This window comes from Rattus norvegicus, chromosome 1 (genome assembly GCF_021556685.1).
Source record: "Rattus norvegicus strain SHRSP/BbbUtx chromosome 1, alternate assembly SHRSP_T2T, whole genome shotgun sequence".
Taxonomy (NCBI): domain Eukaryota; kingdom Metazoa; phylum Chordata; class Mammalia; order Rodentia; family Muridae; genus Rattus; species Rattus norvegicus.
In genome coordinates, this window is record NC_141534.1 from 92,602,998 (window position 1) to 92,615,721 (window position 12,724).

The 12,724-nt window shown below is 46.4% G+C and overlaps 1 long non-coding RNA gene across 1 annotated transcript; it reads left to right on the forward strand.

Annotated features, from left to right (window-relative positions):
• The first annotated feature begins 71 nt into the window (after positions 1–71).
• Positions 72–4,134, forward strand: LOC148007287 (uncharacterized). The gene is made up of 7 exons (XR_015650115.1): positions 72–313; positions 1,321–1,356; positions 1,686–1,767; positions 1,906–2,130; positions 2,228–2,321; positions 2,400–2,945; positions 3,178–4,134. It is a non-coding gene; the product is annotated as an uncharacterized LOC148007287 (long non-coding RNA).
• Positions 4,135–12,724: the final 8,590 nt, after the last annotated feature.

Below are 12,724 nucleotides of genomic sequence, written 5' to 3' on the forward strand. Positions count from 1 at the left end.
AACGAAATCAAGAGGAGTGGGGCGGGGCAGCCTCCTGCAAGGCGTCGCTCCCCGCACCCCAATTTCTCCGTCTTCGGCCCGCAGACATCAGACGTCCCACACCACCGCAAGAATAGATATCCCACTCCCAGGTCACCTAGGTTTTCCCGGGGTTCAGAGGGCGGAGTCAGTACCTTGGGGCCCAGGTAGGGCACAGTAAGCAAACCAGAGAAACCTGGGAGCCGGAGACCTTGGCTGACTGCAGCAGCCACACCTCGCGGGGCTGTGACCCCGCCTGGCTCTCCCCAGCTCCAGCCTCCCTCTGCTTATCTTGGTATGCGTGCGTGCGTGTGTGCTTTGCATATGCGGTGTCTTGGAGGCACTTTCCTCCCACATCCTACCTCCACTAACTAGGAGGGACTTGACATTATGTTGTCCCTAGATTACAAGGCTCCGTGACATTGCTATCCGATTTAGGTCATTCACTCTGTATTGGTTGAACCTTTTTTTTTTTTGTTTGTTTGTTTTGTTTTTGTTTTGAAACGGGGTCGCAGGTTGCCCAGGCTAGCCTGGAACTCTCTGGAAGCTTAAGTATGACCTTGAATTTCTTAATCCTCCTGCCTCAATTACTCACTGGTGGGGTTAAAGGACTTGTTATTTAAATTAAAAACAAAGTTTTTTTAGTGTATATCTGTGTGTTCGTGTTACTCTGTGAGTGGGCCTCTTGTGTACGTGGGTGATCCTACATATGCATTGGCAGGCAGGTAGAAAGGACACCCTGCATTCCTTTGTATTTGTCTAGGCAGGTTCTCCCTGGAATCCCTCCTCTAGCTGATGGGTTTGCCCCAGGGGTCTCTTGTCTTCTTTACAAGGATTCTGGGGCTATAAATTCCAGTCCTCCTGTGGATGTGCTCATCTACTGGGCAGTCTCCCAGCCCTAATTTATTTTTTATTTAACTATGTTAATTATACATATATATATGTATATATATGGTTTCATTCTGGCATTTTCATACACACACAACATATTTTTTCATATTCATATTAATGACATACCCAACTAGTTTCGTTTCCCTATCTCTGAGGCCTTTGCTCTTCCTACTTAATTAGTTAATGACTTTTGATGACCAGATGAGTTTCATTAGGGTTGCTGACAGGGTCTCAGTTGAGAGATTGTTCACAGGAGCATGAACTCCTGATTCTGAGGCCACACCCCTGAAAAGGCGCTCCCCACTCCCCTCCTCTCCTCTCCCCTCCCCCCTCTCAGACTTGGGAGCCTCATAAACCCCTTCTCTCCTAGCTCCCTCTTTTAAAAGAGTTTTTATTTTTTTTATTATGCAGGCTAGAAGAGGACACCAGATGTCATTATAGACAAGTGTGAGCCACCATATAGTTGCTGTGAATTGAACTCAGGATCTCTGGAAGAGCAACCAGTGTTCTTAATTTCTAGCCATCTTGACAGCCTGGCTCCACTCTTTGATCGATTCATTCAGAGCAGTGGCTCTCAACCTTCCTAACGCTGTGACCCTTTACCAGTTCTTCGTGTTGTGGTGACCCCCCCCCCCAAACTATTTCGTTGCTCATAAATGAAGTGTATCTTTGCTAGTTTACAAATTATAATGTAAATATCTGGTGTTCGACCCCAAGTGGGTGGTGACCTATATGCTGAGAACCACAGACTTACAGGTGTCTCCTTTGCTTGTCAGGGGCCGCCAGACTCCTTGAATTCAGAGCTCTTTGCTGCACTTGCAGTAAGGCCTCTGCCAGCAGTGATGTATCTGCATACAGGTATTTAATGGGTACCGAGTGTTTGCAGTGTTAGGGATCAAATGCAGGCTCCACCACTGAGCTAATAACCCCAGTCCCTCTCTGTTGGGATCTCTCACTGTAAACAAGTCTTTTTTTTTTTTTCTTTTTTTGTCTGAGGATGTGACTGTGAGCAATCTAGAGGAGCTCTGCGTTCTTCATATCCACATGCAAATGAGGGTGAGGTCCAATAATCAGGAAGTACAAAGGCCTGAGAGGGATCAGGCAGCATCAGATGATAGATGGCGGCTGCTGGTTTGGCTCATTGCAGTATCCCTGGCATTGCCATGCCTGGCACCTATCAAGGTGCCATCTTGATCTGCTAAATCAAGGATTGAATCAAAGGTAGGACATGTGAGAACTCTAGGGGCATGGGGGTGGCTTTTGTAGGACATGACTTCACATTCGGGGGAAAAAAAATACTGTTTCCTTTCTGTTCTAGGGAAGCAGTATGAACCCCGAAGGAGCCATATCTGGGTTGCTGACGGCTGAACTGCGGCTTCAGGTTGTGAAGAGACGTCTGAATGTTGTACACCGTGAGTCAGAATCATACATCTTTGGTTCCCCTTAGTAGTCATCTACTAGCTCTGAGTTCGCATCTTTGTGACTCCTAGGTACATCTTCTGGAATGCATCGCTAAACTTGCCAGAGCGCTGGCGCCCACCGACCCCAAAGCTCTGCCCTCGTCACACCCCCCACTGATGTATTTGGTGAACGTAGTGACTCAGCTTCTTTTGTTTTGTGACTATAAAAAGTTCAAAGGCCCTGGGTTTGGTCCCCAGCTCCGAAAAAAAGAACCAAAAAAAAAAAAAAAAAAAAGTTCAAGCCACGGGGTTGGGGATTTAGCTCAGTGGTAGAGCGCTTGCCTAGGAAGCTCAAGGCCCTGGGTTCGGTCCCCAGCTCCGAAAAAAAGAACCAAAAAAAAAAAAAAAAGTTCAAGCCACATCCTCCACAGTGGAACACGACATTAGGGACAGCCCGAATTTCTGCTCCCAGTCACGGGTACTCTCCCTTGGCCCAGAAGAAGTGGCTTTCGTTCCCTTTGGACCAAGAACTGTGATGTGGGACCTCAGAGACGATCACCTGAGGAGTCATCGGGATTGGCGCCAGGTGCCAGCACCGGCCATCTCTATGCGTGTTACATCTCAGAGTGGATGATGGTGAGTCCTTCCGGGAGCCTGCACCCCACCCCCAACCCCTACCTTTTGTTTTGGTTGACCGGGCTTGTTGGTCTATTCTAAGCTGGTTGTTAGGTTGGGCATCCTATTGCTGTTTCAATACATTCTTCCGGGATGTCTGGTGCTAGCACTCGGCCTTCCTTCTCTTGCCACTCCCTCAACATCTAACTTTATTTTCCTGTCTCTTGCTCATCTTCATCGAAACTTCGCCCAGTTTGGTTTAGAAATCCTGAGGGCTGGTTGCAAAGATGCGGAAGACAAGAGGTCCCCGAGTTCCTTCTAACCCAGCAGGTAAGGGTGTCAGCAGGAATTCTGACTTGTGGTGGCCTCCTACTGAGGCTTTGGGCTGGCAAAATGGCTCAGCAAGTGAAGGTGCTTGCTGCCAAGCCTGAGGACCTGAGTTCAATCCTGGGGATGCACGAGGTGGAAGAGAAAACTGGATCCTGCAATTAATGTTCTGACCTTCACACAAATGGTGTGGCATGTGTATGTCCCAACCCCCAATACACATAAATAAAAAGAAAAGAGCCAAAAAAAAAAAAAAAAAAAAACAACCCACCCAAACCAAAATACCTTGTTCCTGGATCAGAAGTTCCTTTCTTGGCTCACTTAGAAAGTCACACACAAGTGATACCTTCTCAGTGCCTGGAGCCCCTTCATATTTCCATAAGTGTGTAGCATGAACATCAGACCCAGGGGGAGGAACTGACCCTGGGGTGAAACCTAAGTGAAGCACTCCCATGGGCCCCTAAGTCCAAAGCATAAGCCTTCAGTTAACACAGACTGTTGGAATTTTCAGGAGCAAAGGCCATTAAGAGGGAACGCATACATTCAAGGGTAACCTGTCCGTCTGAGCACTTGGGAGACAAGAAGGCTGGAGTCAAGGATGTTCTTGGATAGGGTGTGTAGGGCCAGCCTGAGGGCTACGTGAGATTCTGTTTCAAAGGTCCAAACTGAACAAAACAAGAATTGTAGGGAAGGGGCTGGAGAGCTGGCTCAGCGGTTAAGAGCACTGACTGCTCTTCCAGAGGTCCTGAGTTCAATTCCAGCAGCCATATGGTGGCTCACAACTGTCTGTAATGGGATCTGATGCCCTCTTCTGGTGAGTCTGAGGACAGCTATTCATATAAATAAAGTAAATAAAGTATTCATATAAATAAAGTAAATCTTTAAAAAAAAAAAAGAATTGTAAGGAAGGAGAAAGCATTCAAGAGAAACTGCCATCTGGTCTACCAGATCACTTTGTTTGACAGGTAGGATAACTTGCAAATATTTGGGAAAACATGGAGACTGAGCTAAAGGTAATGGGGCTTTGTGTTTTCCTCAATGGGGGAATACTTGATACCCCTGTGGCAAAGCCAGAGTAAAAGGAGAGACGGTGAGTTGGGGAGTTTACTTCAGTTGGAATTTAGAAGCAGCTAAGAAGAGAAATGATAACATTGTCAATGTATAAGAAATTAATGAAGGAGTTCGGGAGATAGAAGCTGGTCAGACAGGGCAGGGGTCTCCTACCATTCATATCCTCAGCCATAAGTCAAAATTGCCCTTGGTCCTGTCGTGGCTAAAAGTGTTTGATGCTCTGGTCCCTAATATGGCTCCTAAAGGTTTTATGATTGCTTCTTCAGAAATGTTGGGACTAGGCAGCAGAAACTGGTCAGACAGGCCTGGAACCCCAAGGCAGCCATTCCTCAGCTGCCCTTGCTGACAGGAACAACAGATGAGAACCCTGGTCCCTCTTTGTTATTCCCAAATGAGCACCCAGGACTGAAGGCTTGGGCTAACATCCCTCTCCCCACACTACACCCCAGTTTCTGGCATAAGTACTTTGTTATATCTGTCTATCTCCTATCTATCTACCTACCTACCTATCTATCTATCTATCTATCTATCTATCTATCTATCTATCTATCTATCTCTATTGAGACAGAGTCTCTTTATGTAATCCTTGCTGTGCTAGAACTCACTATGTAAAGATCAGGCAGACCTTTAACTAAAGAGATCCTTTTACTTCTGCCTCACAAATTTCAAAGATGTGTGCCACCATGCCTGCCTGCACAAGTCCTTTAAAAAGACCCAGAGAAACAGTTAGATAGTACTCTATTTCCTGGGACCATGCTTGCTATACAGAAGCTCAGCTCTAGTTACCTACCTCCCTCCCTCCCTCCCTCCCTCCCTCCCTCCCTCCCTCCCTCCCTCCCTCCCTCCCTCCCTCTTAAGCTTCTACCTAAAAATCTGTAACAAACTTCTAAAACCCACTCTCTTTGATCCCTTTCATTCTCTGAATCTGAGAGGTGAGAACCACAAAATCTGGCTCAAGGTAGCCTTGGTGGCTGGCTGTTGAGTTTCCTGGATTCTAGCTCCCTAAGAAGAGAAAGGCTCCATCACTCTCTAAGATACCCTGATTTTTCCAATATCATGAGAATTGAAAGATGTTGAAGGACATCTGATAAGAAAGCTTCAGTGTCTGGAGAGATAGCTCAGTGGTTAAGAGCACTTGCTGCTCTACCAGAGGACCTGGGTTCAATTCCCAACACCCACATCAGGTGGGTCCCACCATTTATAACTCTAGCTTCCAGGGATTCCACCCCTATGGCCTCCAAAGGCGCCTGCCCTTACATGTACATGTCTACACGCAGACACACACACTGACACATAATTGGAAATGATAAAAATCTTTAAAAAGCTGAAAATTTCAGAGCTTATATCAGATCTGAAGATGAATTCTGGGGAAGCTAATGGCCACTTCTTCATTCCCACCCACCCTTCTCTGTCATGCTTCTCCTCTTTCATGCTCCTCCTCCTTCTCCTCCTCCTCCTTCTCCTCCTCCTCCTCCTCCTTATTCTAATTTTCTTTTCTTTAGAGACAGGATCTATGGTGCTCAGTATGCAGATCTTGAAGTCATGAGATATCCTGTCTCTGTTTCCCGAGGGCTGGTTTAGGTATGAACCATTACGCCCAGAAACAATATTCTGTATCAAAGAAGACATTGTTATGGCCTCTAACTACACTGCCAAAGATTGAGCTGGCAGGATGGAAAGCCCTTGTCACACAAGTCTGGGCACCTAGGTTTGATCCTTGTAATTCAGGGTGAATGAAGCAAACCTGCTCCCCAAAGTCCCCCCCCAAACACACACACACACACACACACACACACACACACACACACACACACACACCTCACATGCATACACATACATACCCAGGCTACATACATATACACACATACACAGATGCACACACACATACAAACACAAACAGGCACACATACACATAATACACTATACACACACATATACGCACATACACATTCATATACATATATACACACACACCCCACACACACAAATAACACAAATCAAAAAAAATTTTTAAATGATCTGGAAACTTTGATTGTGAGATTTCTGCACAAACACACACATACACACAATACACCACACATACAGATACATGTATACACACACAAACACACATATGCATTCACATACATACACATACACACAAACACACAAATAACACAAATAAAATATTTTTTCCATCTTTATTAACGAGTATTTCTTATTTACATTTGGATTGTTATTCCCCTTCCTGGTTTCACGGCCAACATCCCCCTAACCCCTCCCCCAAATAAAATAATTTTTAAAATGACCTGGAAACTTTGATTATGGGATTTCCTGATCCATTCAAGAAACCTTTGGGATTTGCTAAAGAACTCTAGGTCTGTGAACCAGGGTTTTCTGACATATCAATTAATTTAATTATTGGCTTCAGGAAGCCAGGGAGGGGGATGGTTTTGTTTACTAGATTGAAAAAGCACGGGCTGGAGAGATGGCTCAGCGGTTAAGAGCACCCGACTGCTCTTCCAGAGGTCATGAGTTCAAATCCCAGCAACCACATGGTGGCTCACAACCATCTGTAAAGAGATCCGATGCCCTCTTCTGGTGTGTCTGAAGACAGCTACAGTGTACTTATATATAATAAATAAATAAATCTTTAAAAGAAAAAAAGAAAAAGCACCTTGAGGACCTCATAGATGTGCCGGGCCTGATAGCGCGCATCTAGAATCCCAGCACGTGGGAGGTGGAGGCAGGAGCATTACAAGTTCAGGGCCACAGTCAGCTACATGATAGGTTCCATGCCAGCCTGGGCCACATGAGACCCTGACTCAAAGAGCCAGTGAGACTTTTCTCGTGCTGTGATAAAGTACTTTGATCACGGTGACATAGAGGGAGGGTTTATGTTGGGCTTGTGTTCCAGAGCGGTAAGAGCCACTCGGTCACCACTGGAGTGGGGCAGAGTGGCAGACGTGGAGGCTGGGGCAGCAGTGGAGCTTCTGGAATGGAATACGTGAAGCACAGAGAGCAGAGGGAATACGCACAGGTTTTAATCCTTCCAAGAGCTCCCAGTCACACACACTTTTCAGCAAGATCACACTTCCTAAGTCTGGCCCAACAGTGCTACCACCTGGACGCCAAGAATTCAAATACCTGAGACTTACGGTGGGCAAGAGGGCATCTCATTCAAACCACAGCAGAGCGTAAAGAGGCTGCCAAGCCCGAGGGCCTGAGGTCGAAGCCTGGGACCCACATGGTAGAAGAGAACTCTTACAAACTGTCCTCTGACCTCCACACGGATGCTACGGCATGTGTTCCCCCCCCCCCCGCCCCCCCTCCGCACCCTCCAACCAGTAAATAAAAGTGAAATTTAAAATAAGGCAGGGGCTGGGGGAGACACAGAGGACTGTGAGTTCAAGACCAGCCTGAGCTACACAGAGGCATTTGAGCCACACAAAATAAAAAGACCCTAAGAAGGGGCTGATGTGGCTGGAGAGATGGCTCAGTGGTTAAGGACGCTGGATGCTCTCCCAGAGGTCCTGAGTTCAATTGCTGGCACCAACATGGAGGCTCACAACCATCTATAATTGTAGTCCTGTGGGATCCAGTGCCCTCTTCTGGTGTGCTTACCGTCAGACAAAACACCCATGTGTATTAGTATGTAAGCCGAGAAGGGCCGGATGAACCTTTTGTATTGTCCTGAAGCAAAGCAAGAAACAGGTGTCTGGGCTTTTTTGGGGGGTGGGGTGGAGTGAGAGGTTAAATGCAGGTTAGCAGATGGTGAGGGAGGAAATGAGCCTGGGGAACAAAGGTTGCAAGTTAAGAAGAGTAGTGGGCGGACCAGACAAAGTTCTCTGTGAGTCAGTTCTAGTCTAGAGTCCCTGTTTTCCTCCCCTCCCACACTCTCTCTCCCTCTGCCCCTCCTCCCCCTTCTTCCTCCGTCCCTCTCCAGAGCTTCTATTTCTTTTTGTGAGGCCTGGATGGTAAAATAACCTCCATCCAGACTTTCTTGGGGGTGGGGGGAAGAAGAAGGTCTCTTATTTTGTGTGTCTTGCTGTGAACATATATGTAGTGAAAGTGGGTTTTCTCCTGTTAATGATGTCTCTGTGTGTGGCTGTGGTGGGATTGGACCCAAGGCTTTGCACACACAAGGCGAGGAGTATACTTCCACTGACTGTGCTCACAGCCCGAGACAGAGAGACTCACCAAATGTGTCAGGCTGGCTTGAACGTTGTGGCCCAGGCTATGGTCTTCTTGCCCCAGCCTCCAGAGTAGCTTGATTTCCCAGCCTGTTCCAACAGTGAGCTCTCTGTCTCTGTCTGTCTGTCTGAGTCTGTCTCTGACTCTCTCTCTCTCTCTCTCTCTCTCTCTCTCTCTCTCTCTCTCTCTCTCCTTGCTTCTTGAGATGAGAATGGGTTTCCTTATGTAGTCCAGGCTGGCTTGGAATCTACTATGTGACCGAGATTGACCATGAGCTCTTCCTGTTTCAGCCTCTGGAACGCTCAGCCTAAAGGTGTAGGTATCGAAGTGCTAAAACTAGATCCATCCTTACAAAAGATAAGTGTGCCTGAGGGAAAACCTCTACTTGCCTCTGACAAGCCCTGCTTGTCCCCAGTAGGTATGCCCAAATACACACTTTCATCCATCCCTCCTCCCATGGTGATGGCTAAAGTTACGGTTTAAGTTTAAATCACCAGGATTAAGAGCTGTATAAAACAAAAATGCGTCTAACATGCCCAAGGACAGACAACTTTCTGGAATGCTGGGGCTGTTGTTCGTGGACGATGCCACGTCATGTGCTTTCCCTTCAGTAAACAAGGTTGGTTACCCAACTGCACGGGATGGGCTTGAACACAGGTAGGGAGGGGTAGGTCATAGGCAGGAAGTGCCTCAGGATGTATGCTTTCCCCTGATGGGACGGAGGCAGGAAGGACCTAGTCCTGTGGGGTTTGCCTTTACAAGCCTTTGACTGATGTCATTTGCTGCCACATTCTGGGAATCTCAGGTATGGAGCTGGCCAGTATTGAATAAAGCATCGTTCTGGTCACTATTTAATGAAGCTCATTCAAATTAGAGCTCAAAGTTGTGGTAGCAGTCTTAAGTCTCAACTGGTGGGATTTACCAAGTTAAATTTCAACCTGAGGGGCTGGAGGGATGGCTCAGTGGTTAGGAGCACTGACTGGGGTTGGGGATTTAGCTCAGTGGTAGAGCGCTTGCCTAGGAAGCACAAGGCCCTGGGTTTGGTCACCAGCTCCAAAAAAAAAAAAAAAAAAAAAAAAAAAATCTTTAAGAGCACTGACTGCTCTTCAGAGGTCCTGAGTTCAATTCCCAGCAACTGCATGGTGGCTCACAGCCATCTGTAATGAGATCTGATGCCCTCTTCTGGTCTGTCTGAAGATATCTACAGTGTACTCATACATTAATTAAATAAGTTAAAAAAAAATCTGTAACCTGGGACAAGCAGCTCAGGTGCATAGTTTACATATCAAAGTAGATCTGACCTCTGGGTTCTCCCAGCGTCCCTCACTCCTTACCTGTTAAAGGCTAGCCTAGGCTACATAGGGAGAGCCTGTCTCAAACGCCTAAAAAAAAGTAAATAACATGAAATAATAATTATTTTTAAAAATGTTATCTTAAATGTGATTACAGACTGAGAGATTGCATCTCAGTGGGTAAAGTGCTTATAGTGAAAGCCTATGAAAACTTGGAATGGTGGTGCTTTTGTAACCCCAGAGCTGTGGCTGGGGGAGTCTGGGAGCAGAGTCAAGTGGATCATGGAGTTTGATGGCCAGTCAGTGTAGCTGAAACTTAAAAGTCTCAAAAGTCTCAAAAAGTCCGGTGGGTGTTGGAGGAACTCATGTGATGCTGTTCTCCGCACACGCATGCGCACAGGCACACACAGGGAGACACACGCAGTAAAAAAATTGTTTTAAACATAGAGACAAGAACAGGCATTAAATTAAAAGTACAGCGGTTATTACTTTGAACTTGCTTCCTGGACATATCCTGATAGACCAGACTACAAATCAAAACAAAGTCACTCATGCTCAGTGCCATGTTGCCAAACTGAAACTTGAGCAGTCATGTGGCCTCTACGGGAAACTAGCCTGCCTTAGATAACCAGTGTCAGGTGCTGCAGTCACCTGCTTTTTGGTTTTGGTTTTTAACAGCCTAAAATGCCCAATTAGGGGGACACAGGCAGATAATGGATATCATTCAGTTCTTATTTATTTATTCGCTTTTAATGTTTTATTTATTTTATATCTTTGGGTGTTATCTGCATGTATGTCTTTACTGTGTGCTGAAAGAATAAAAAATACAGCCAAAAAGTCAGGAGTTTAAGAATGCTGTCTCAACCTAGTAAAGGTAAGAGGAAGCTTCTTTCAGGAACTAGCTGACCATAAAGTTAGATTAAAACCTTAGAGAACAACCTTGAGAAGCAGGAAGCTTCTAGGAACTAGCGGACCATAAGGACCATAAAGTTAAGCAATCTTGAGAGACAAGAAGCTTCTCCTTGTGATTTTTCCAATGATGCCACCCCTGCCCCCTTGGGTTGTGGCTTCTTCCTTTAAATACCCTTTCTCCCAGCTTTCGGGGTCGAACTCCACTGCCCCTGCATGGGATACGAGTCTCGACCCCAGTGCACTGGTTCCTATCAATAAACCTCATGTTTATTACAGCAAGGACGGTCTCACGTGAGTTCTTGGGGGGGGTCGAATCATCCCGAAACTTGAGTGAGGGTTTTCCCTGCTCCGGGGGTCTTTCATTTGGGGGCTCATCTGGGATCAGCGACCACCCTCATCTCCGAAGACCCACTTGGAGGTGAGATAGCATTTGTGTCTTTATCTGTGTCCTTGTGTTTTGTGCCGGCTAAACTCTGGGTCTGTATTTGCTACTCTGGGTCTGTATTTGCTCACGAGTTCTGGAGTTCTGGTTTTGCAGTCGCTCCTGTCTCGGGCTGAGAAGGGAGGCCCGTGTCTCAGGAGAGACGTGAGTGTGAGCGGTAGACGTGCCAGGGGCTCACTGATTGTGCTGCCCTAGGAGACGTCCCAGGAGGTCTGGGGGAACCCCAGGGATGCCTGGGAGATTCCCATCTGGGTGCCGGTGAGGATTCGGTGATTCTCCTGGACTGGAGAAGAGTCCCGTCCTCCCAGCTGTCTGTATTTCTAGAGTGGTCTTTGTTTGTGTGTTTTAGGTCTTTGTTTTGTGTTACTTGTGACTTTGACAATGGGACTCCTCTGAGTTTGCTAGAGTGATCTTTGTCTGTGTGTTTTAGGTCTTTGTTTTGTGTTACTTGTGACTTTGACGATGGGACTCCTGAGTTTGACTTTACACCACTGGACTGCTAGAGCACACAATGTACCATGGCAGACTTTTTGCTCCTTGAAGTGGCCAGCGTTTGATATTGGCTGGCCTCCAGAAGGCACCTTTGACTGAACCATTATTATTTTTTTTATTTATTTTTTCTTTATTAACTTGAGTATTTCTTATTTACATTTCGATTGTTATTCCCTTTCCCGGTTTCCGGGCCAACATCCCCTTAACCCCTCCCACTCCCCTTCTGTATGGGTGTTCCCCTCCCCATCCTCCCCCCATTACTGCCCTCCCCGCAACAATCACGATCACTGGGGGTTCAGTCTTAGCAGGACCAAGGGCTTCCCCTTCCTCTGGTGCTCCTACTAGGCTATTCATTGCTACCTATGAGGTTGGAGCCCAGGGTCAGTCCATGTATAGTCTTTGGGTAGTGGCTTAGTCCCTGGAAGCTCTGGTTGGTTGGCATTGTTGTTCATATGAGGTCTTGAGCCCCTTCAAGCTCTTCCAGTCCTTTCTCTGATTCCTTCAACGGGGTTCCTGTTCTCAGTTCAGTGGTTTGCTGCTGGCATTCGCCTATGTATTTGCTGTATTCTGGCTGTGTCTCTCAGGAGAGATCTACATCTGCACTTCTTTGCTTCATCCATCTTGTCTAATTGGGTGGCTGTACATGTATGGGTCACATGTGGGGCAGGCTCTGAATGGGTGTTCCTTCTTCCTCTGTTTTAATCTTTGCCTCCCTATTTCCTGCCAAGGGTATTCTTGTTCTCCTTTTAAAGAAGGAATGATGCATTCACATTTTGATCATCCGTCTTGAGTTTCCTGTGTTCTGTGCATCTAGGGCAATTCAAGCATTTGGGCTAATAGCCACTTATCAATGAGTGCATACCATGTGTGTTTTTCTGTGATTGGGTTACCTCAGTCAGAATGATATTTTCCAGCTCCCTCCATTTGCCTTTGAATTTCATAAAGTCATTGTTTTTGATAGCTGAGTAATATTCCATTGTGTAGATGTACCACATTTTCTGTATCCATTCCTCTGTTGAAGGGCATCTGGGTTCTTTCCAGCTTCTGGCTATTATAAATAAGGCTGCTATGAACATAGTAGAGCATGTGTC